This window comes from Rissa tridactyla, chromosome 19 (genome assembly GCF_028500815.1).
Source record: "Rissa tridactyla isolate bRisTri1 chromosome 19, bRisTri1.patW.cur.20221130, whole genome shotgun sequence".
Taxonomy (NCBI): domain Eukaryota; kingdom Metazoa; phylum Chordata; class Aves; order Charadriiformes; family Laridae; genus Rissa; species Rissa tridactyla.
This window is the reverse complement of record NC_071484.1, coordinates 8,258,194-8,279,547: the sequence shown is the minus strand read 5'-3', so window position 1 is coordinate 8,279,547 and position 21,354 is coordinate 8,258,194. Positions and strand designations below refer to the sequence as shown.

The following is a 21,354-nucleotide window of genomic DNA, read 5'->3' as shown; positions in this document are numbered from 1 at the left end:
AATGGCACAAATGTAGGATAGAAAGGGATCCTTTTTTCCTTTCAACACACTTTCTCATTTTTCTATTTATTCCATTTCATATAACACTTTTAAAAAAAGATCAGTCTAAATTAAACATTTCAAGTTTACTGAATAAAGGCCACTTTCATGGAACCAAACAATTTTCTTTTCTGCACTTTCGTTTTACAAAAAAAGATTTTAGATCTTTGCTTTTCTTTTATCTAGGAATATTATTTGGACAGCAAATCCATTTCCCACTGGGGTCCTCTCCAAGACCATGTCTGTTGTCCTAGATATTACACACACTCCCCAAGAGAATTTTCCACCTTCAGAAAAGGAAAGGATTTTGTCCTTTTTTTTTTTTTTCCCTAAGAGCAGTTCTAGGTGGGCCTGACCCAGTTCAGTGATAAGCTGGGAATACGATGACTTCCAGTCCAGCCATTGTCCCAAATCAAGAGGGTTTGTTCCGCGCCCCACCCACCCCCACCACACCCCCCTGCCCCCCCAAACTATTCTAGCTCAGAGAAGTTTTTCTTCTTCTCAGGTTGAACCATGGTCCTGTTGAAGCTGGTGGGATTTTTGCCATGGACCTCAGCAGCACTAGTTTGGCCAGTTATTTCTCTTTTGGTTTTCCCCTCTTCTTCTGAAGGGTCAAGAGTCAATGGGAAACAGAGCCCCTTGGCACACAGCAAGCAAGAAAGATTAGAAGCACATGTTTCCCGCTCCCAAAGAGGTACAAGAGGGTGCTGATCCTTTTGAGGAGTTCATTTAGTCTCCTCCAATCCTCCCAGTGAAGGAATGGCAAATTCCTTCGAGTCTGAGCCTCCTTCATCTGCTCCCGCTGCCGTCCTCAGTCTCCCTTTCCATCCTGTTTCCCATCCTGTCCCAGGATTGGAGCTTAAAGGTAGCTCAGCTCCAATTCATGTCCTCAAGGTGACCAGATCTTGTAGAGAGCTCAGTTTTCACATGGATCCCGAGCACTTTGGAAGAAGCTGGTGTTCCCCCTCCAGAGCTGGGTTTGCAGGCTCCTAAGGGGGAACTGAGCCCTGAAAGACTTGTCCATGGCTGAGAGTCTTAACTATTAGCACTGGCAGTTGCCTCCTAATGCATCTCTTACACTGCCACTGTGAAAACTGGTTTGTGTGATGCTTTTATATCCCTTGCTATGGAAAAAAACAGCTGCGCAAGCCCATGCACTGGAAAACCCGCAGTTTATTGAACACTTTATAATCCCCTTCTTACTAGAGCTGACAGCAAAATGTCTACTAACTCTAGTAGTAGAACCAAGGCCAATGCATCAGATCTAAATTAAGATTAATTAATGTCTCCCCAGTGGTTGCCTTGTCCAAGGCTAGGGAGACCCTGTGTGGAGACACGGGGCAGCACAAGCTCTGCAAGTCCATGTGGGAGGAGAGGAGAACCACAAGACTCACCTGCACTCAACAGCCCAGTGAAGAACACCCTGTGTGTTTGGCACAGCTGAGCCAAGCTGGCTGCAATCTTTGGTTCAAAAACAAAGAAGGTGGAGAAAAAAAAAAATCATTACAATTATTCCGGTTGAAATTTCTGCTTAAAAAACAACATAAAACCAGAATTCCAACCACTCAACTTTAACTCTCTTTTTTCTATTTCAATTTTATCATTAAAATGGTGGCAAAGGTGGGAAACAGAGAAGAGCAGGAACAGCAGAGAGACATTGACTACTGCTAATAAAATATTTAGCTTCAATTTACAAAAAAAGGGAAGTTACATTTTGTATATATATTTTAAACAAGTAAAATACACTTTTTGTGGAAAACAGTCATTTTCAATATGCAAAGCTAGTGTCGGGTGCAAGGAACATATCAAAGACAGGCAACAAAGGGAAGATTATTAAACCAATTCTTTCTCCTCTCCACTCCAAAGACTAACGTTTACTTTGGGGGGGGGCGGGAAATGCAGGAGATTCTCACATAACGCTGAGATTCCCACGATGCCCAGAACAAGAGGACTTTCAGCAGAGACACTGAACACTGCCAGGATCTCAACAGCCCAGCGAGAGGCAAAACCACAGAGAATTAGAACAAACTTTGGTGTCGTTTATCATTACAGCCCTGGAGCAACTACTACGGGATCCCCTGGAAGGCAAATGCTTTAAAGGCAATACTTTTCAAAGGCGTTATGCTTTCATGCTGTCTCCTGCCTGTCCCTTCAGAAGCTGCATAAATGATTAAACCAGATTCCTGAAAAGGTGAGTCAGGCTCACAGGACTGCAGATGAATGTTATGGGGGAAGCACCATCATTTTTTTTTTTTTCTCCTTTCGTGCCTCCTCGCCAATGAGGCCCCGCGTTGTTTTGCCAACGAAGAGCACAACACAAGGGCAGGAGAAGGCAGCAGCAGCAGCAGGCGATGGGTCAACGCTCTGGCATCTCCTCACAGATTGCGTTTAGGAATGTTTTAGGCCAACACAGTGACACGGATCTCAAAGTACCTGACCTATTTCCCCTTGGGCCCATCATCAGAATCGCCTTAAGGACCAATGAAGATGTTTAACCTGAATAGCTTTGGCAATATCCACAAAACACCTGATCTTAAGTGGGTCGCATCTTCAGTGAGGACACAGAATGGGTCCATATCAGGACCTTCAACCCAGTTGCCCCAATGCCAACAGAAAGTGGGATTTATTTGCCATCACAATAAACAAATCCCATCTGAGAAACCAAGACACAGCCAAAGAAGTCACCTCACACCCAGCAAAGCTCCTGCCCTGCCCTGCCCGAACCAAGAGGGGAAGGCAGCAATTCCCCAAACCAGTCCAACCCTTGGCTACCGTCCCAGGAGGGGACACAAAGCTCAAACCACCTAATTCATTGAGATGGGAAAGTGAGACAAAAAGAGGGAAAGCAGGCGAGTGAAAAAGTGGAAAACGTAGTATTTTGCATTTCCACCTGTGCTGCTGATGTGGTAATCCTCTGTTGCAACCAGCAAAGCGACTCAGGGACCATTCAAGTCTGCTGGTCCTCTGCACTCGGAAGTGGCAGCTTTCCCACACTCCCCTTCCCCTCAGAGAGATTTGTTTGAGCATGGCAAGAATCAGAAATCAGCTGAAGGGACACAGTGTTCATGCCTGGTCACCGCTTGTAGCGTCTTTAGAAGCTGTGATTTTCCTCTGCAGCCATCGGGAGTAGGACCTTTAACAAAAGATGAGATTTTGATGTGCTTACCCAGTTTCAAGAATTGGGACTTTTTAAAAAAAACAAAAAGCAAAAAACAAACTCAAGTACAATGCGGAACAAATGTGATGAGACAGAGCTAAAAATCATGAAAGTTCGCAACACTGGTGTTGAAAGAGGAGCCCTTTGTATGTTAATGATCTTTCCCCTTCTGTGCCCAACCGCTAAAGGGCGATTCGAGCGCTCCCTGTGCTGAGAAGATGGGAAATTAAACATGTCCAAGGACAGCCACATACTCTGGCACGTTGTTAAAACCTGCCCCACCCCAGGAGGCCACCACGAGGGAGCTGCGCTGCTTCAAGCCTCCTTCCTCTCCCCAATCCCAAAAAGGAGAGGAAACGGCTATTTTGCAGCTATTTCTAAATGCCTGCGACCCCAGAAGGGCTCTGAGATGCTTAGGGAGGGAAAGGCTTGGGTTGCACACAGGTTGTCTGCAATAAGGAGGACTCCAAAGCAGCGTCACACGTGGAGACTGAAATTGTGGTGTTGTCACTTGTCCTGGGTGTCTCCTGCCTTTCACTAATAAGACAGACACACACCAATCCCACCCTGGCAATTCCTCATGATTTGAAGTTAGTGGCTTTGCTCTGCTTTGCTGCTCAAAAGCACCACGGCAGCAAAGCCCAGAGCATTTTGCCCATGGTTAAAAAAAAAAAAAAACCCACCCCAAACCAGGCTGGTGTATTTGTTCCCTGCTACCCGCTATCCCGATGATCCCGTGCCCTTGAAAACGGGGACAGATTCAGCCGCAAGGTCTTCCTTCAAATCCACGTGGCTTCCAAGACAAGGGTCACCCCCGTGGTGGGTCATCTGGTGGTGCTCCTCACTGACAGATCACCTACTTTTTCCTCTGCTCCTGTGGATTTTGGTGTCAAGCAAGACCAGGCTCCCTCCACAACACATGAGCAACCTGCCTCGAGCAGGGCTGGGAAGCCAGAGACCTGCACGTTACTGCCAGCTCCTCCACGTTGTGCAATCTTGTGCAAGACGATTCTTATTGCTCAGCTTCCTTTTCTTCAACGCATACGGACGCGTGGGGCTCCTTCCCCTGCTCTGCACCACGGTGGCACCGCGAGAGGCCGGGACTCAGGAGAGCTTTTAATGGCAAGTCTGGCTCTGCTCACCATGGGCTGCCATCATCTCCAGTGAGTTATTCCGGCACTTCCTCCAGTGCCAGTGAAGTCGTAATCAGTCCCTGTGATAAAATACCTGGGACTCCACACCCAGAGGAGCCACAGCAAGGCAGTGCCAGGTAAGCAGCAGCTGGCACCTTAACGTGGGCTCCGGAGACACCAGCAGTGCATTCCTTCCCTTTGCCCACTGCAATCGGCGCAGGAGCCAGCATAAACTCCAGCTCTAAACCTGCTTTTAATTTGCACGGCAGGCCCAGGAACAAACCCCTTTCCTCTGGGCTTGTTTGTCAGAGCCCATACAGTTCGTCGGGTGGTTTCTCCCCACCTCTGTAATTTTAGTGGGGACCAAACAGCCAAAATGAGACTCCAGGCTTTTCAAACCACAAGCCCTACAGTAAACAAGGGTTAAAGGCATTTCCAGGCATGTCTATCAATTTTCTGGTGACTGTTTCATACTAGATTTTTTTTTCTTTCTGTCAGACAAGCTCTCTGCCCAGCTTCACACACACAAATAGGTCCCTGTGCAAAGTTTTGCACAGGCTTTCAGCATCACCTTTTCGGATTCTTAAACTGCTCTGTTAAGCTGGGAGTCAGAAGAAGCAGCGATACAACAGAGCTGATTTCAAAACAAGTGACTTCGAGTTGCGTTTCACAATGTTGGATTATTATGAAGAAGCAGCTAACATCCCAGGACTGATCCTTTGGGATGTTTCGCATGCATATTGGGGCAGTGAAGCATCATCCCAGCTTCTTTCAGTCTTGGCAGTATAATTTTGGCTTATTTGATGGTAGAGAGCAAAACTCCTTCCCCCTAAAGTCAAGCTATTTGCAGAAGCCACATCTGTTAAGTGCCATTGGCCGTACAGAAGAGCAGCGGCAAAGCTGGAAATAAAACCCAGCAGTCCTGAGCCCTTGGGCTCTATCTTATCCATAGTATTTAGCTTTCTAAATGTTTATGTTAAATAAACTCTTTCTGGAATTATTCAATGTAATAATTATTGGTAGATAATTACATGTAGCATTATACAAGTAATAGTAATCACAGATACAAAATCATTTTTAAATAACATCAGGTCATGACACCACCCAAGGAAAAAGAAATCCTCTCCCAGTTTACAAAGCACGTGTTCCTTCGTCTGAGGCAGCCACAGCCAAATCTTAATTACCTGCAGAACACAGGTTTCTCTGCAAAATATTCTGACAACGTTGCAATATTATACACCACCGAGGATCACTTGCATCCCCCTTCACATAGAGGATCACCCAGCGATGGCAGCAAGAGAGAAAAGTGACCTTATGCTCATCTCTCGGGGAACACGGGGACAGCAGAGGGTCCACAGAGGCTCCGCTACAAGTCCCATGATGCAAGTCCATCTGCATTAGAGTTTCTCAAACTCCTAAAAGAAAGGGATATCCACTCATTTGCCTCGCTTGTCTCTTCAGTGTGAGGTCTCCAATGCCAAGCCCACCTCCTGAGAGATGTTAGCGGGTAACGTTTGCTTGTCCCTCTGCAAACCCTGGTCAGATTTAGCCTATAGGTGAGGCTCAGCACCACAGGGCCTAAAATGACTGAGAGAACCCGCACTGGAGTCTGTTCTCGCTAAGCTGCCTGTGCTGAGCACCATTTCTGAAGGCAGAAGGGGAAGAGAGGAATGAGTGACAGGCAAGAAGGGGAGAAATGAGCCTCTAATTAGATGCAAGACAAGTCTACACCACACAATGAGCCCCAAGCTAGCTCCAGGGAGGCTGGTACATCCACAGCCCACACATGGAGGCACAAGTTCCTCATACTCAAGGTCAAACACCCCCCTCCCAAAAAACAAGGAAAAACGAGGGGCCATGAGTGAATGCAATCACTGAGATCCTGAAAGCACCAGAGGACAACGGGGTGGCTGAGCGATTGGGCATGGTGGTTGAAGCTACGTTGGGACACAGGACCACGCCAAGGTAGCTCCCAGACCTGGGGGAACCTGAGATATCGGCAGAAAGTACTGATGCATGGGGTGGGCCTGTGTCACAAGGCAAGGCAGGTGAATAAAGAACCAGCTGAACCCTTTCCGGTGGGCCAAAAAAACCCCAAGAGACAGTAAAGCCTACTGGAAGAACCACTGATGCCCTAATTACTCTTCCTGGCAACCCAGGGGCCTTGCGAGGCTGCAGCCAGCGTTTGGCTCTGCACAGCACAGGGGAGTCAGCGGAGAGGATGCCCAAGGTGACATTATGGTGCCCTTGCTGACAGGGGAAGGCTGATGAGAGGTGGTCACTCCTGCAGACACTGGGCTTGTAGGTGGTCTGGAGCTGACCTCCCCTGGGATGAATAGCCTGCTTGTTCTTGAGATAAAGAAATGCAACAAAATGAAAGAGCTTCTTGTGATTATCTGAGCAGGACAAAGACACCCGACAAAGCGCAATGGGAGCCGCAGGCACTGGGATGCTCCCAGCAGCGGGTCCTAGCAGGGAGAGAGGAGTCACCCATCCAACTGCTGTTGACAAGGAGGCAGTACCAAGCCGAGGGGACCCAACAGAAAGCCTGGCTGGGAACTGAGAAGAGGCTCTTTGCCATGAAGAATCACTGAGTCCTATTGACACAGACATTGAGGGCTCTCTGGGGAATCCTTTGATGTGAGTCAGTGACCCCCGGAGGCCTGCCCCCTTCCAGTTCTGCTTGATTCAGCATGATCTTTAATAAAGAACAAGGATCTCCTGAGACAAGCCTTGGACTTGTAAGCCAGGAGCAAGGACAGAGTAACTGGCATTGCATGCAACAGCAGACAGACAGCAGCTCTGCACCGCTGGGTGACGTGCAGCTACTGCTCCCAGGATCAGCCAAAGTGTCGTCCACGGTCGGACCACCACCAGGCAAGCGGTGCCAGAAGGCAGCAGGGCAGCCGCACTGCACAAGGAATCACTCAGCCTGAGCAAAGCTCCTGCCTGCAGAACCACAAGCCATGCAAAGAGCTCCCATTGAGCAAACCCAGCTGCCCTCACTCCATCCTCTCGCCAAACCCAGGAATAAGCACGCCATGGAGCTTCCAGGTCGCGAGGATAAACCCGAAACCCAAACTGCAGCAGCGCAAGTCATCAGGCAGTTCTCAAACTGGTGTGTCAGCACCAAGCGAGCTAAAAGGTGCCGCTCGTGCGAACACAGGCTTTGCTGCCCTGGTAGCATTGGCAGGGCCTCTGGCTGACATAAGGCTTCCAGCAAAGGGCAGAGCATTCATTCCTCCACGGCTGTGCCCAACAGATCGCGGTGCCCACGTGACGTCAAGCTGTGTCAGCAGAAGCGTGTTGCGGCGTGAGACGACATTGCGATGTCCTCCATGACATCACCCCGGGACGAGGGCTTGTGGCCGAGCCCACGGAGCAGGTCGTGCTGTAAGTTACAGCGATTACGACATTCCCACCAGAACTGGCCGGCGCAGCCCCTAGCCAGGGTCACCCTGGCATGCCCAGGGAAACAAGAGCAGCAGGACAGCTCTGCTCAAAATCCTCCAAGAGCCAGCACCCTCCACCTCCAAGTCTGGCTATTTCCTTGGGCAGTAAAACGTCTGCTACTGAAAGCAGACTTCACTGGTTCATTCCCAATTAACCCTTCCCACCCACACTCGCCTCAGTAGCTTTAGTTCCTCCTTCAAATCAACAGGGGGTCTCAGACCATGGTGGTGCTCCTGTCAGAGGCAGCACTGGAAAGCCAAGATGAAAGAAGTTAAATTCCCTTTGACAAGGTTCCCATGGACTGGGGCCTCCCCCAAGGGCTTTTTTAATGGTCTGGATTTAGTCTTTTGTCCTGGTGGTGGGTTTGATTTTTTTCTTTTTCATTGCAATACACATCTTTGAAGATAAACAGGCTGATAACCTGTTTGATGGCTGCATGAGGGATGGAGGAAGCCTCATCTACAAGTTCATTAAGGATGCATTTAAAAAAAAAAAAAAGGGGTTCTCTAAGATTTTCTACTGGGTTCTGAGCAAAGCAGTAGAGAGTGTGAAATATCCTCGGGACAACACTCAAAAGGCAATGATTGACCAAAAGGCCAGAGATGCAGAACTGCTACCACATCTGAACTGAGACTCTACCACCCATGCCAGCCCCAAGGAAATCGTTCTTGCTTGCACTGGGGCCCTGCTCCTCTGGCGGCACACACTTGGATAAGTCCAATAGCTCTCATGCTGCTATACATTTCGCAGAGGTAAATTCCCCTTTCTCTCCAGAGGGCTTTCTTGACTTATAGATTTTGATCCTTGGGCAACAGAGGTCAGGAAAGGTCAGCAAGGTGGGCACAGGGCTTGGAGGGTTTGATTGCAAACTGGAACAAGGATCCCATTCCCCAAGAAGCTATTCCACTCTCTTAAAGGTCAGTGACTCTCCATAGGAGCGTGCAGTTGCAGCCACGAGGTGGGGGATGTCAGGGCATTACGCTGGTGTCCATCAGCGGGGTACAAGCATCCCTCACTTTGACTAGTGGTTTGCCCCAGAGAGCAGAGAAAACCCCCTGCAAAGGGCATTTTAGAATAAAGTACCAGGCTAAGACACACTGCAGCATCTCTCCAATAGAAACAAGTCCCAAAACCTATGGCTACAAATTCCTGAATAACATCATTTCCCTTTTCTGTGTCACTTTGCTGCCACTGGCTGCAAAATGCTCCATAAACCTGAGCAGAAACAGCTTCACAGCCCGCACGGAGACAAACTGGTGTGTTATCTTCTCAGCACAGGAGAGAGCATCAACAGGCAGTGGAGAACAAGCCTGTTTAGGGACATGACTCGTAACCTCAGAGCAGGGGAGAAGCAAGGAATAAGCAAGACCTGTACTCTTCCCTTAAACAATTAGTGATGTGTATTTAATGTGCCTTGGAATGGCTGACACAGCTGTGGTCCAGATGGGATTCCTCACCTCAGAGCACACCTGCACACAGGACAGCTTCAAAGACCAATCACAACTCCTTAACTGTACTGCAAGGACTTGGGTATTGCAGTGATGGACACCTTAAGCAAATACGTTAGGAGAACAACTTGGCAGACAGGTGAAAATCTAGAACTTGGTTCTCCTAATACTCAGGATCTTCAAGGGGAAGAACCGAGCAGGACACCTGCCCTGCTTCATGGAGAGGAGAGGCCTGTGAGGTTTAACTTTCCACATACTTAAGCACATAGGAGCTACACGACATGTAAAGAAAAACCATTGGGACACTGATACCAGTAGAGTCTCTGGGCCCCAGCTGAGGACTTGTACTGGAAGGACATTGCGTGGAACTTCGCAGTGAAGGATGACAGACGAAAGCCTGTTTTAGAGATGGAGAGCTGAGGCTTAGAGGCAAAAGGAGCTCACAAGGTCACAACACACTTTAGACCCTGGCATTAAAGCAGGATCCGTCCCCAGCATCTGGAGCCTCACACTGGCAGCCGGGCCCCAGCTTTGCCCATCGACTGGTTTCCTTTGGGGCTGTGTGGGTACCCGGGGGCCAGTGGGATGTTGCCATCACAGGAAAGGTGGAACTGAAGCTTGGGAAACACTTGGTCAGACTTTCCAAAACTCCTGGGCTAGGACTCTCATTGGGGAAGAAGGCAGACGTTGGGTTTGCTTGCTTTACGGACAACCAATGCTACCAAGGCACAGTACTCCTAGGTTAACCATCCTTGTTTTGGCTCCAAGCCTTCCAAGGGGACCTCATCAGAGCAATCAACATGAAACCCAAACCTCAAGTGTTAAATTAAAAAAAATAACAGATTCATGCTTTAGTACGCTACAGCTTTCCAGCCTTCAAGGACAGAACCAGGACAGGGACCCCTTTCCGTAAACATAAATCTCCAGCTGGGAAACGTCCTCTAGACCCAGAAAACAGAGGAAGGAGGACTGGATCCCTGCTTATCACTGGCTTTCCATTAGAGATGCCCCATCCAACAGCTGCTCCCATACCCACCACCACCCCAGCACAGGGCAAATACGAGATACCAGCATCGCCTGGATATTGTTACAGCCAGAAAGGAGGTGGCAGGCAGCGGAGGGGTTAAGAAACAGATCAGTGCCTGTCATCAACAACCCTGGATTCGCCCCAAGTCTCCGGTGTTGGTACCTGGGCGCCTACCTCTGTCTCCGGGGTGGAGTCCTTCTAACCACAGGGCAGCCTCGCCTGCATTCCTGCTCCCTGAGTGACAGCTCCGGAGAAGCTCACTCCAGCCTAAGCCTTGGCAGGAGAAAAGATGCCTCCTGCAGGGCCAAGTCAGACTCGCCCTGGAAATCTCCTTACTTAGTAGAAACAGGTTAAGGAGCCAGGAGCCAAGGGCTTGGCACCAGCGGGTGTTTTGCTGGAGATGTTTAGGAGCGCATTGAAATTGCCAGCTTGCATCTCCTTAGATGTCTGAGCAATATCCTAGCACAGAATTAGGCAGGTAATAAGGGTTTGAAAGCAGGAACAACCACAGCTGGATTAAGATACAGGCACTCTAGGCCTTTGCGCAGTTCCCTGGCTCACAGAGACTTGAGATGACATCAGTCTTTGCTTTTGCTTAGTAAAAGCGTTTTTGGCACTGTTTGCAAAGAGAAGCTGGAAGGAGAACTGTGCGTGAGCCACTGCTCCAGTGACACTTGCCCAAGTTCAAAGACAGGGTCCAGCAGAGGGAAGAGCAGCAGTTGGTATTGGTAGAGCCAGGAGAAAGACTCATGGGCACAGGCCCATGACCCCCTTGTTATGAAGGTGGCTTGGCTGGCACAGGCATCAGAAGAGCTGCTGCTACCACATGGAGGCACCACACTGGTGGGTGGTAGCTCTGGGGCAACCACAGGCAGTCTCAAGAGTACCAGATGGTTTCCATCAGCCCTGGGAATGGCCAGAGGTGTACAGGGCTGGACTTCCCACCTGCTGGAATTCATCCAGGTCTCTGCCCTCACCTTTCATCTGCTCTCTCATCAAAACCATGAGGCCATCCCTGAAGTTTCCTTGGGGAAGTGAGTGTCCACTCCCATCAGATGAAGCCAAACATTGACTTTAGGGGAAGGTCCAGAGAAGGAGGGCTCATCAGCTACTGGGTTTGCAGCCCACAAACCAACTGAGCACACACAGCCAGGCTTTTAGACAACCTGTACCATTATACAGCTACCTGCTGCTTATCCCCATAGAGCAGGGCAAGGATGCTGGCGTTTCACAGCCCCAGCCTGCCCAGCAGCATTTCCCCAGTTCTGGGGCTGCTGGACTTACCTTTACCCAGCAAAACCCACCCTGTCACGCAAATGAGAACAAGGGAAGCTTTATCTCACCTGGCTCAGTTGCCCCTCATGCAGGTGGGTCATGCTCTGCCAAAAGCTTGGCTGAGCACCATCATCTCGCCCAGATAAGTCCAAAAAGTCAAGGTTGATGCTGTGCCCCCTGCCCTCCAGCAGGTCTCTGCAGCACCCAGCTCTTGCAGAGCCATCCTCCCAAGCACCCACACTCGTCCCACCCCAGCTGTGAACACAGGCCATGCTCAGGGCACCTTATTCATCTGCCCCAGCTCACATGAAGCTCGTTGATGATATTACGGGTCCCAAGTGAAAATCACTGCATTTAAGGGCATGGGTGGATGCTGGCACATGGTCTTGTTAGTGGGGCTTAATGAGTTACTGAACACCAGCTGAACCGTGGTAGCTCAGTTCATTAAAATGCAAAATAGGAACAACTGCAGTAATTTGATCACTTGTAATCCTCCACACACTGTCTTAAACATCTTTTGATTCACTTTCCACCATTAGTAATGTAGTGAAACTGCTGCCAGTTTTTGTAAAGTATTTTGATTTATACAGATGAGGAGCATAAGTCCAGAGCATATTTCCTTTTCCTGCCTTTTGTCTTTTCTATTTAAACTTGTAAGATATTCAGAGTCAGAACAGACTAGACACTCCTAATCTGATTTAGTCTTCCAAACTATCTTTTTCATAACTTTTTTCATAACTGCTTCCATCCCAGAAATTGTTTCTTCTTTGTCTCACCCCAGCAGCAGCTGAAGCATCTCTAGAGAAACACAGATCTTGTCCATGGAGCAGTAGTTTACTCAGATCTTTGCAACTGCTCCCATCGGAGGTGCATGACTACAGTGCCAAACCCTTTAACTGTGTTGCAATGTAACTCCACTAGCCCCACTGGCATTACTCCTCCTTGTTACTGAGCATCACTCCTTGGGAAGGAGACGCCAGGGAGGAACAAGAGCAGGGCTGCTCCAAGAGCAATGTCAAGCCAAAGGTGACCACGCCAGGGTCCCTCATCAGTCCTGAAAGAGGCAAGGCAATCAGTCATGTCCCAGGTCCACCCACAGCATCCAGTCAGGAGCAGCAGCAAACAGAGACAAATCCACAAGGTAGGTCTGAGAGGGCCATCTGGTAGACAGGCTACCTCCAGCATAGGTCCCAGAGCCATCCAGTAGCCAGAGCCAGAGGCGCACACACACCTACAACGTAGCTCAAAGGAAAACTACAAGCCCAGGGACTGAGCTTTAATGGAGCTCCTCAGCCTATAGGCAAGAGCGAGAGGGTGGAGACCCCAGGTGAGGCTGCCCAGGGTCTCATGAGGCTTCACAAGGGTTTCTAAGAGATGAAGATGAAGCCTGGACTACTGGGATTCCAGACGTGAATGGCTCCTTGGACTACACTAAAGGTTTGAAGTCAGGGCTGAAGAAAAGTGGTCTCAGAGAAGACCCTCTCCCTTGACCAGTAATGCATGACGTCCCTTCTACATTCTCTGCCCAAGAAGTGCTACAGGACTCTCTGGAAGGAGCTGGGTTTGGTGGGTGTCAATCTTCTGCCCATGCAGTGTCCTGTGCTCTAACCCCACGTGGAAACCTTCTGATTTACCTGGTCCTCCATAAAGCACCGCAAGTGGCTTTCACCACCTTGTTGGGACACTGTGACCCTCCCTCCACCAGAGGACCAAATTGCTAATTTCATTTTATCTCAGTGCTGCACCCGTGGCAGATGGAGAGAATCAAAGCCGAAATCACTGGTTCCAGCTTTTGCCAGCTAACACAGAAATGCGTATTCCTCCTGGCCTTCCTTCACCCTTCAGACTGCAGTGCGTTCATGTTCACAGGAAACACTTTGCCAAAGGGACTCACGGGGACTATAGAGTAGTTTTATCCAATTACGTTTTAACTACACCTGTGATTCCTGGTGAGGTCTGGACACTGTCAAGGAGAGCAAGGCTGGCTTTGTGTTCATAAATTAAAGCATTTGCTGGGAAGCAACCCAAAGAGCTCAGGCTCTTCCCTTTTATGCTCCTGTTCCCCATTCCAGATCAATGTGGACATGACAAGGAAAATGGAAACATTCCAAAACAAAATTTCACCCCCAAATCTGTTTCTGTTGAATCATGTCAAGACCTGATGTTACAAGAAGAGTACAGTAAAACCATTTTTTTCTCATTTAATGGAAAACAGTGAAACTAAAAATGAACAAATAAATAAATAGTCTTCCTAAAGGGAATGAAGGCAAGAAACCTTCAGAATTTCTAACAGAATGGAATAAAAAGGTAAATTGATTCTTTCCCAACAAAATGCTTCATTCTGAGAGAGTTTGAGGATGACACTAGGCTCTTTTTCAAACACTGCACCAATAGTGAGGAACTCCAGAAGGGACTCACAAAGCCAAATAAGTAGGCAAAAATCAGGCAAATTATCTAAGTGCACATGACATTAATACACCTAGGAAAAAGTAATCTGAACCATGCCTACGCAGTGTTGAAGTCAGAACTGGTAGACAGAAGTCAGGGAAGAGAGACATCTTGGAGTCATCATTGGCAATTCTCTGAAACCATTATCTTAAAGTACTGTGGCAAACAGGCCAACGGAATTGGGTACCACCAGGCAGGCGGTACTGAGGATAACCCAGAGGGTGCTGGTTTGCTGCTACATAAAACCTTGATGTGCCCACATCTGGAGTACATTGTGCAGTTCTGGTCACCATGTCCCAAGACGTGGAGTTACAGAAGGTCCAGAGGAGGGCAACCAACATGATCAAGGGCATGGAGAAGGTGTCTGACGTGGAGAGGCTGGAAGGACAGTTTCCTCAGAAACTGTTGAAAAACCTCTCATGTTCTCTGACCAAAACCTAATTTCGGTGACAGCCTCCCTGGGTCCAGGCAATGTCACTGCAACTGGGACACTACCCGAGGAAGAAGGTGCTAATTTCACCTCTTCCACTCTTCTTTCGTTTCTTCTTGCGCAATCAAGAGTGGCTGCTTGGGAGACGCCAGGCTGGAGGGACACGGGGAAGGCTGGACCCGTGACCGAACCGTGGGTCAGATCCTCAGCTGGGAGCACTCGGCCAGTTTCACCTCCTTTGCTTGTTTGTTGTGCACATCACCCTGAAAAGGCCCAGTGAGTGTGTGACCTGGTGCTGAATCACACCAGAGCCTTGCAAAGCCAAGAGCTGATGAGTCTCTGCTAAGGGTAAGGCCACCACGTCTTATGTCACTGTTGGCAGCAGGGAAAAAGAGGACACAAGGTGCCAAACAGCCTTGCTCTGGTTAAATACGTTTGCAAAGGGTGCGATGACAACACAAGAGGGCAGGAGAAAATCAGACACACAGATGAAATTTTGGCTCTTCCGAAATTACTAGCGAAAATCTGAAGCCTCTGGTGTGCTGATATCTGACAAGTCACACGCAAATTCCCCATGAGAAAGAACAGGAGACACTACAGAGTAAGACACTGGCAGTGTGAAGGAGTTATTTGTGTCATGTACACATGGAAAGTACTGCAGAGGAAGGCAAACATCCAGACCAACCCTGCTTTTCCATCAGCTGGAGGATCACCAGGAGTTTTGCCTCCTCTGGAGATCTCACGGCTTGAATCCAAAGGAGGGCAGGGTTATAACTCCCCTCCACATATTCCAGCCTCACCAAAACTGCAGGTCCCTCTGGTCCTTGCTCTTGTCATTCTCCAGCAGCATTACCCAAAATTTTACTTTGGAAATTCAGATGCTTCACTTTTTCTGTAAGATGCGTTGGTCCTGCCTCCACCACCTTTATTTATGTTAATTTTTTTTTTGTAAGGCTCTCCTAAAACTAAGGGATTCCCTGATGCAATGCCATCAAGACACTATGAAGAGCAGACAGGAGGTCCTGGGGAGGCTAAGAGGCTCAACTCAGTCTTACCATGCTCTCCAATGCACTGTGAAACAGTATTATTAATCAGAACAATAACAAAGAAAAGGATGACATCACATAATGGGAATTTGGTGGGCAAGACACAACGGTGTTGATGAAGTCTGCCAGGGAGAAAGCAGACTGAAAGCAGAAATGGCATTTCAGAGCCTAATTCCCATACACAACCCCCTAAATCCACTTGTGCAATTGAAAAACCCTTTTGAGTAGCTGCAGGCTGGACACGTCCAGATTTATGGCAGATTTCATCTCAAAGTGGTCATGAAATTCCACCCCAAATCAATGAAACTTACTTACTAGCCTCATAATTTGGGCAGACACAACGGAGAGGGGATTTGGGAATGCCTGGGGCCAGCCTCCTAGCACCCACTGAGATTATTGCTGTAGAAGGTATTAGGCAGATGAACTCGTACCAGAATGGATGTCTGCTTTTTCACTTGCACCACCTCTATCATTGTGTTTAAACCAACGTTGAACGGTGGTTTGCAACGCTGCGAGCTCCAAGTTCATCTGTCCAGCGGGAATGGGAGTGGGAGAGGCCAGTCCTACAGGTTGCCATCTGGCTCCAGTTCTCTGTGGAAGCAAGACAGGTGAAGGCTGGTTATAATTGACCCCGATCCCTCAAATAGCCCCAATTGCCGAGGAGATGGCTAAATAGCAGTCTCCGAATCCGCTCAGAACAGACCCAGGTGTCCTGGTGCCCTATGGCCTGGGATAGAAACCTTTTGGCACCCCTGTATTCCCTCCAAAGAGCACTGACAGTGTCTTACTTCAGAGAGTATCTGTCAGCCCGAGAAGTTTAAAAGCTCTGGATCAAATTCATAATTACCCTGGACGGACACAATAGGGGCTGTCAGCACACAACAGCTCATAGGCTGGCATTGTCAAAGGGACCGAAGTGTTAAAATACCACTCGGCTTTGCCAGAGAAAGTTGACTACTGGGGAGGGGGATAGTATTGGTCTGCCTTTTTCCTTTACAAAAAGGTTAAAAACAGGTCAAACTTCATAAGTGCCATTTCAAAGATCTGGGCAGGAGGATCTGGTAGGAGGCAAAATGATTGGTCTTGTTTATGAATAATTGTAAATTCTCATCAATCACAGGGTTTCGTGGCAATTCTAGGTGACTACTTTCATCAGAGCAAAAATTTAAAGAATGAAAATATTTTGTTAACAATATTTGTTTATAATATTGTTTAAAAGTCTTCTAGGTTTCTTCCCATCCCAGACCATGTGCTATTAAAAGATTAATTTTGACTGCATATAGAAATGAGATACTCCACAAAATCTTTAGTTTTGAAATAAAAGTTTCAGTTGGCATAATTTTATTTTTTTTTGCTTTTAGTCCCACAGAAAATTCAGTTTGGGTTAACCCAAAACAATGGGAAAAAATCCTCGAACTGCCAGAGTGAAAATATTAGACATTTATAAAGCTCTAATTATGGGTAGTTTCTGCAGGCTGGCTCATCATTCTGCGCGTCACATATTCCAGGTCTTTATAACCAAACCTGTAAAATGCGCTCGAATTTAACCTGGAACTGGATTTGGTTCTCAACCCTGTTGACAGTTTTGAGCTGTGACACCTGTGTCAGTTAAAGGGTACGAATTTTTTACCTCTGTAGTCATGTACGTATAATCACTAGTCTGGTTATCATTACGCTGGTGTAAACATACCTCAACCAACATGGCCTATTCACCTTCCTTTACCAGAATCATGACAGCACCAGAAAGCGCCTCTTGCCGCTAAAAATGTGCCCGAAGCCAGCGGGTCCCGCTCTTCAACTCTAGTAACAGTGAAATACGTTTTTTGGGTCCTGCTCTTTGCTGATTCTTTCTTTCCACATTTTTGACAGAGCCACCCAAGCATGGAGGACCATGCCTCCAGCGACAAGCCTGCTTGCTTTGATGTATACCCAGCAGGCCATCCCTTGGTCCTCAAGGACCATGGGCTTCAACTTTGGCTTTCTATTTAAGCCTCCGTATGCACCAGGGCACATACAGCACAAGGGAAGTGTCTGTCCCCGTGTCCCCAACCATAGTACGGCCACCATACCCAACAGCAGAGAAGGTCTGACATCCACACTGGGGTTGTGTGCTGCCACCGGTCCCCAACGTGCAACGCCAAATGGCAATTCCTCTTGGCGGTCCTTGGTAAGGCCCCCCAGCCCTGCCTGGCAGGGCTCCTTGGGACATCCATCAGGCGGTGTCAGACTCAATGTGTGTCTCAGCCTTGCCCTCTTACCCCTGAGATGATGTCAGGGAGAGGTTGGCCCAGTGGCCAGCCAAAGATCTGTCACTGGCCCTGCCAGAACTAACAACAAAGACAAATGGGCCCATCACAGTAAATGGCTCTTAATGGGCTGCAGGAGGCAATTGGTCGGCGTGCTGGCTGGGCACCATATGTGAATTCTTCACTAATCACTCCAAATTGGTCCAATTTGTTCGAGAGCTGTGTAGGGACTCGTGCACCAGCAGCCGTAGAGTTTTAACATGAGCAGAGCCCTGCATGGAAATAATTTTGCACTTGTGTGGATGCTTCCTGGGGCTCCAGCAAAAATGGGGAAAAAAAAGAAGCAGCAAAGAGGAAGCGGGAGCTTTCAGCTGTACGACTGAGGCTTTTCATCATTTTTCACTTAATGCTGCTTGTCTTGAGGAGGAAAAAAAGACAAGGATCTAAAGAGATTGGATGTGAATGAATGAGACAGGGAGGTTCCAGGTGATGGCTTATAATAGCCTTGATCTAGCACTGGAAATACACTGTACTTTACTGGCCACGGAAGGAGACCCTACCCATGAGAGCTCCGTGTCAAACAGAGCTGGGAAAGCTGAGGTGGAGCGGTGAAAAAGCAATACTGGGGAAAATGAGCCTTAAGGAGGAACTTCCTTGGGCGCAAGGACGTCCGTGAGGAGTCGATGCTGGGACAGTGATGCACAGAGTGGATGGTTGCTACATCTTGAAATTATATTGTAAATCTCACGCCGTCTCTGAAAGCCCCAGCTCCCGGAAACACTTGTTGAGAGGAGAATCTCTCCTTCTGGCGTCTCCAAATCTTGGGGATGAGGCTTATGCACACTGAGAACACAACCCAGAGATGTGGATTTTAAAAAGATCTTGCCATTTTGGGGAGAGAGAAAGGATTTATAGGTTTTTGAATGCCCGATACTGAAATCTGAGAAGTTTGGATTGAAATTCCCATCTGTGTCAGGGCAATGGAGTGAGCTTGGGCCAAGCAGGGAAGTCCCTTCTGCATGAGGTTCCCCATCTGTAAAACATGGCAACCAAACTCCCTCGGCTGGGCTGATGGAAAGGCGAGGTGGGTCAGGAGCGGCCGGGATGCCGGGGTCTCCTGCAGACCTCGGGAAGATGACTGATACCCGGAGCACCCATCCACCCCAGCCAGGAGATTAAGTCACACCTGCAGCCTGAATGGCACTAGGAAGATAACAACCGGCTTCCTGCACCCTTTATTCAAAAATAAGCTACTTAACCCCCTTTTTAAACCCTGCACTCCTATCCCCTCCCCAGTCCCCCGTGACCATCCCAGCAGTCACACCCGCTATTGAAAAGAAGCATTGTTCTGCCCCTACCTTGCCTTCACCTCTCTCCTGTGATCAGATGTTATGGCTCTAATTATCTCGCTCCTTGCCTTCTGGACTATCAAGACATTCAATCAAAGGTCACCTGGGTCATCCTTCATTGGGAAGAAGAGACATCACCAGGAAGGTAAAGTTTCGGAGCATCCTTTGATGCTAAGCTAGCAGGAATTACAGTCCAGCTCTCCCGGGACATTCACCACTCGTGGCTGCTCTAAGGTACTGAAAGGTTTCTCTTCTGGACTTTTTTTTTTTTAACTTTCTTGTTAACTATCAAACCATTGAAGACTCTGCAAGTCCCACTAGAAACAAGAGCGGTGCAACAGCAGAGATGGCCACTGGGCCTCCTGAAAAATAAGCCACCACGCTTCTGGGTTGAGTATTGGGCAGAGGTATCAGCGCAGTCCTGGTTAACACCTTGGGTCCTTCTGGCTGTTTTTGAGCGAGATGCTGAGTTTTCTATTGATTTATAACCATGTCTTTAAAACTCCAGCCATGGCCAGCTCGGGTCTTTTCACCTTGATGGTAGGATCTGCTGCACTCAAACATCTCCTGGGAGGAGATCACCATTCATGTGCTCCAGCATCATTCTGCAAAAGCCATCACCGGCAACTGCAAGTGAAGGCTTGAAGACTGTGTTGGAGACATCTCTCACCGTGTCTGGCCAGAGCCTATGAGGGAAAAAGGGCTCAAGAGACCCAAACTGGGAAGCAGATTTTCATAAGAATTCAGTGCAATGGGAGTCGAAAGCTTTGAAAACCCACCGCACTCGTTTAAGGACTCTGCAGACTGAAAAGCCTCTTGCTGGGTGCCCAGCAGCAGAACTGTCTCTGAGCACTCGGCAGTGAGGGTCCCTGCCCCACTCCTCATCCCAAAAAACCTGAAGCAGGTTAAGAAACCAGCCAAAGTGCTTTGGCTTCTACAAGCCAAGGAAGAGATACATTTTCTCCTTGTTTGCGTGCTGATGAGACCCACAACAGAGGTGCCCTCAATACTGGTATCTCCTGCCTCACTGCATGCAGAAAGATGTAGAGATTTCAGCCGGGCTCCAGCCTGGAGGGCCTCGCAATTTGAAGGGAAGGACAGTTTGGCTTTGCTGCATCATCCCTCCTGAGGGCTCCAGGGAGTGCAGTTTAAAGAACTTCCCCATCTTTGCAGAATTTGAAGCTGAAGCTTGTGGCTGGCAGGGAAATCGCAGCGAGGCCAGCTCTGCTGTGCCCTGTCTGGATTCAGGCTGGCACCACGCGCTCTCTGGGACAAGGTCGTTCCTATTTGGTACCTTCTTCTTTGCCAGTTTTTCTTCCTTTCCTTCCACTCTCATCTTCCTGCTCTTCTGAAATCCGCAGCTTTTACGTAGGTGCCAAGGCTTGGCATGTTCTCTGTGATGCTTCCCTGTATTGTCTCTTTTTCTCCCAGATAAGCTTCTTCCACCTTGAATAGGAGAGAAGAAAGAGCTAAGGAGAACAGAAAAAAGAAAACAAAATGTCCTGGAGGGACTTGGTTATGACCCACTAATCTTGCAGAAAAAGTGCTCAGACATTAAAGTAACAGAAAACTGGAGAGTTAGTCAACATTTTTTACCTGGAAAAGCTTCTTCCAGATGATGTGTTTCCCTCAATACTGGTATTTTTCTTCAGCAAACACCAATTTCAAGAGAATATTTGAATTACAAAAATGGGAAACACTTAAATCTCACTGTATCCGCTTCTGGGCTCTCCACTTTAAGAGACTACATAAGTGAATCTGAAAAGACAACACAAACAATAAAGAGGATTAAGAAAACACAATATACGAGGAAAGATTTCGTGTGTCCTCGCGTCAGAAACTGCCATTTAGCCTTGGGCAAAGAGGCTGAAAAGTGCTATTGTTGCAGAGGTGCAAGAAAGTGAAGAATTATGTCCACTGTGCAAAATGGACTGACACGGCCCAGCCCTACCGAGAAGGTCCAGAAGTGGTGGGACAGAAAGCAGCCCTGGGGGAGCCTTAGCCCACCGTCCCCAAGACGACTCGAGAAGGAAGCCAAGATCTGCCCAACCTGAGATGCCTGGAGAGAAGTCATCCCCAGGCCTCCTCCAGCGTCCAGTGGAGAGGACGTGAAGTGGGATGAGCCACCCTTTAAGGTGTCCTTGTCAACCCTTGGGTCTGCAGAAGCTGCGCTCCTAACTCAGTCACCTCTGTGGAGAAAATCAAGTGGCAGCGAGTCCAGCCTGCAGTCCAGAAATCCACACCCCACGAAAGGGCATTTCCCCTCCTCTTTCCCAGTTCCTCGGCTCAGGGGAGGTTTGACA

The 21,354-nt window shown here is 48.4% G+C and overlaps 1 long non-coding RNA gene across 1 annotated transcript; it reads right to left on the bottom strand.

Moving 5' to 3' along the window:
- Positions 1–3,037: 3,037 nt before the first annotated feature.
- Positions 3,038–19,685, bottom strand: LOC128919320 (uncharacterized). Its single transcript, XR_008469882.1, has 3 exons — positions 19,061–19,685; positions 15,888–16,047; positions 3,038–3,172 (listed from the first exon to the last, which is right to left on the bottom strand). It is a non-coding gene; the product is annotated as an uncharacterized LOC128919320 (long non-coding RNA).
- Between the last annotated feature and the right edge of the window lie 1,669 nt (positions 19,686–21,354).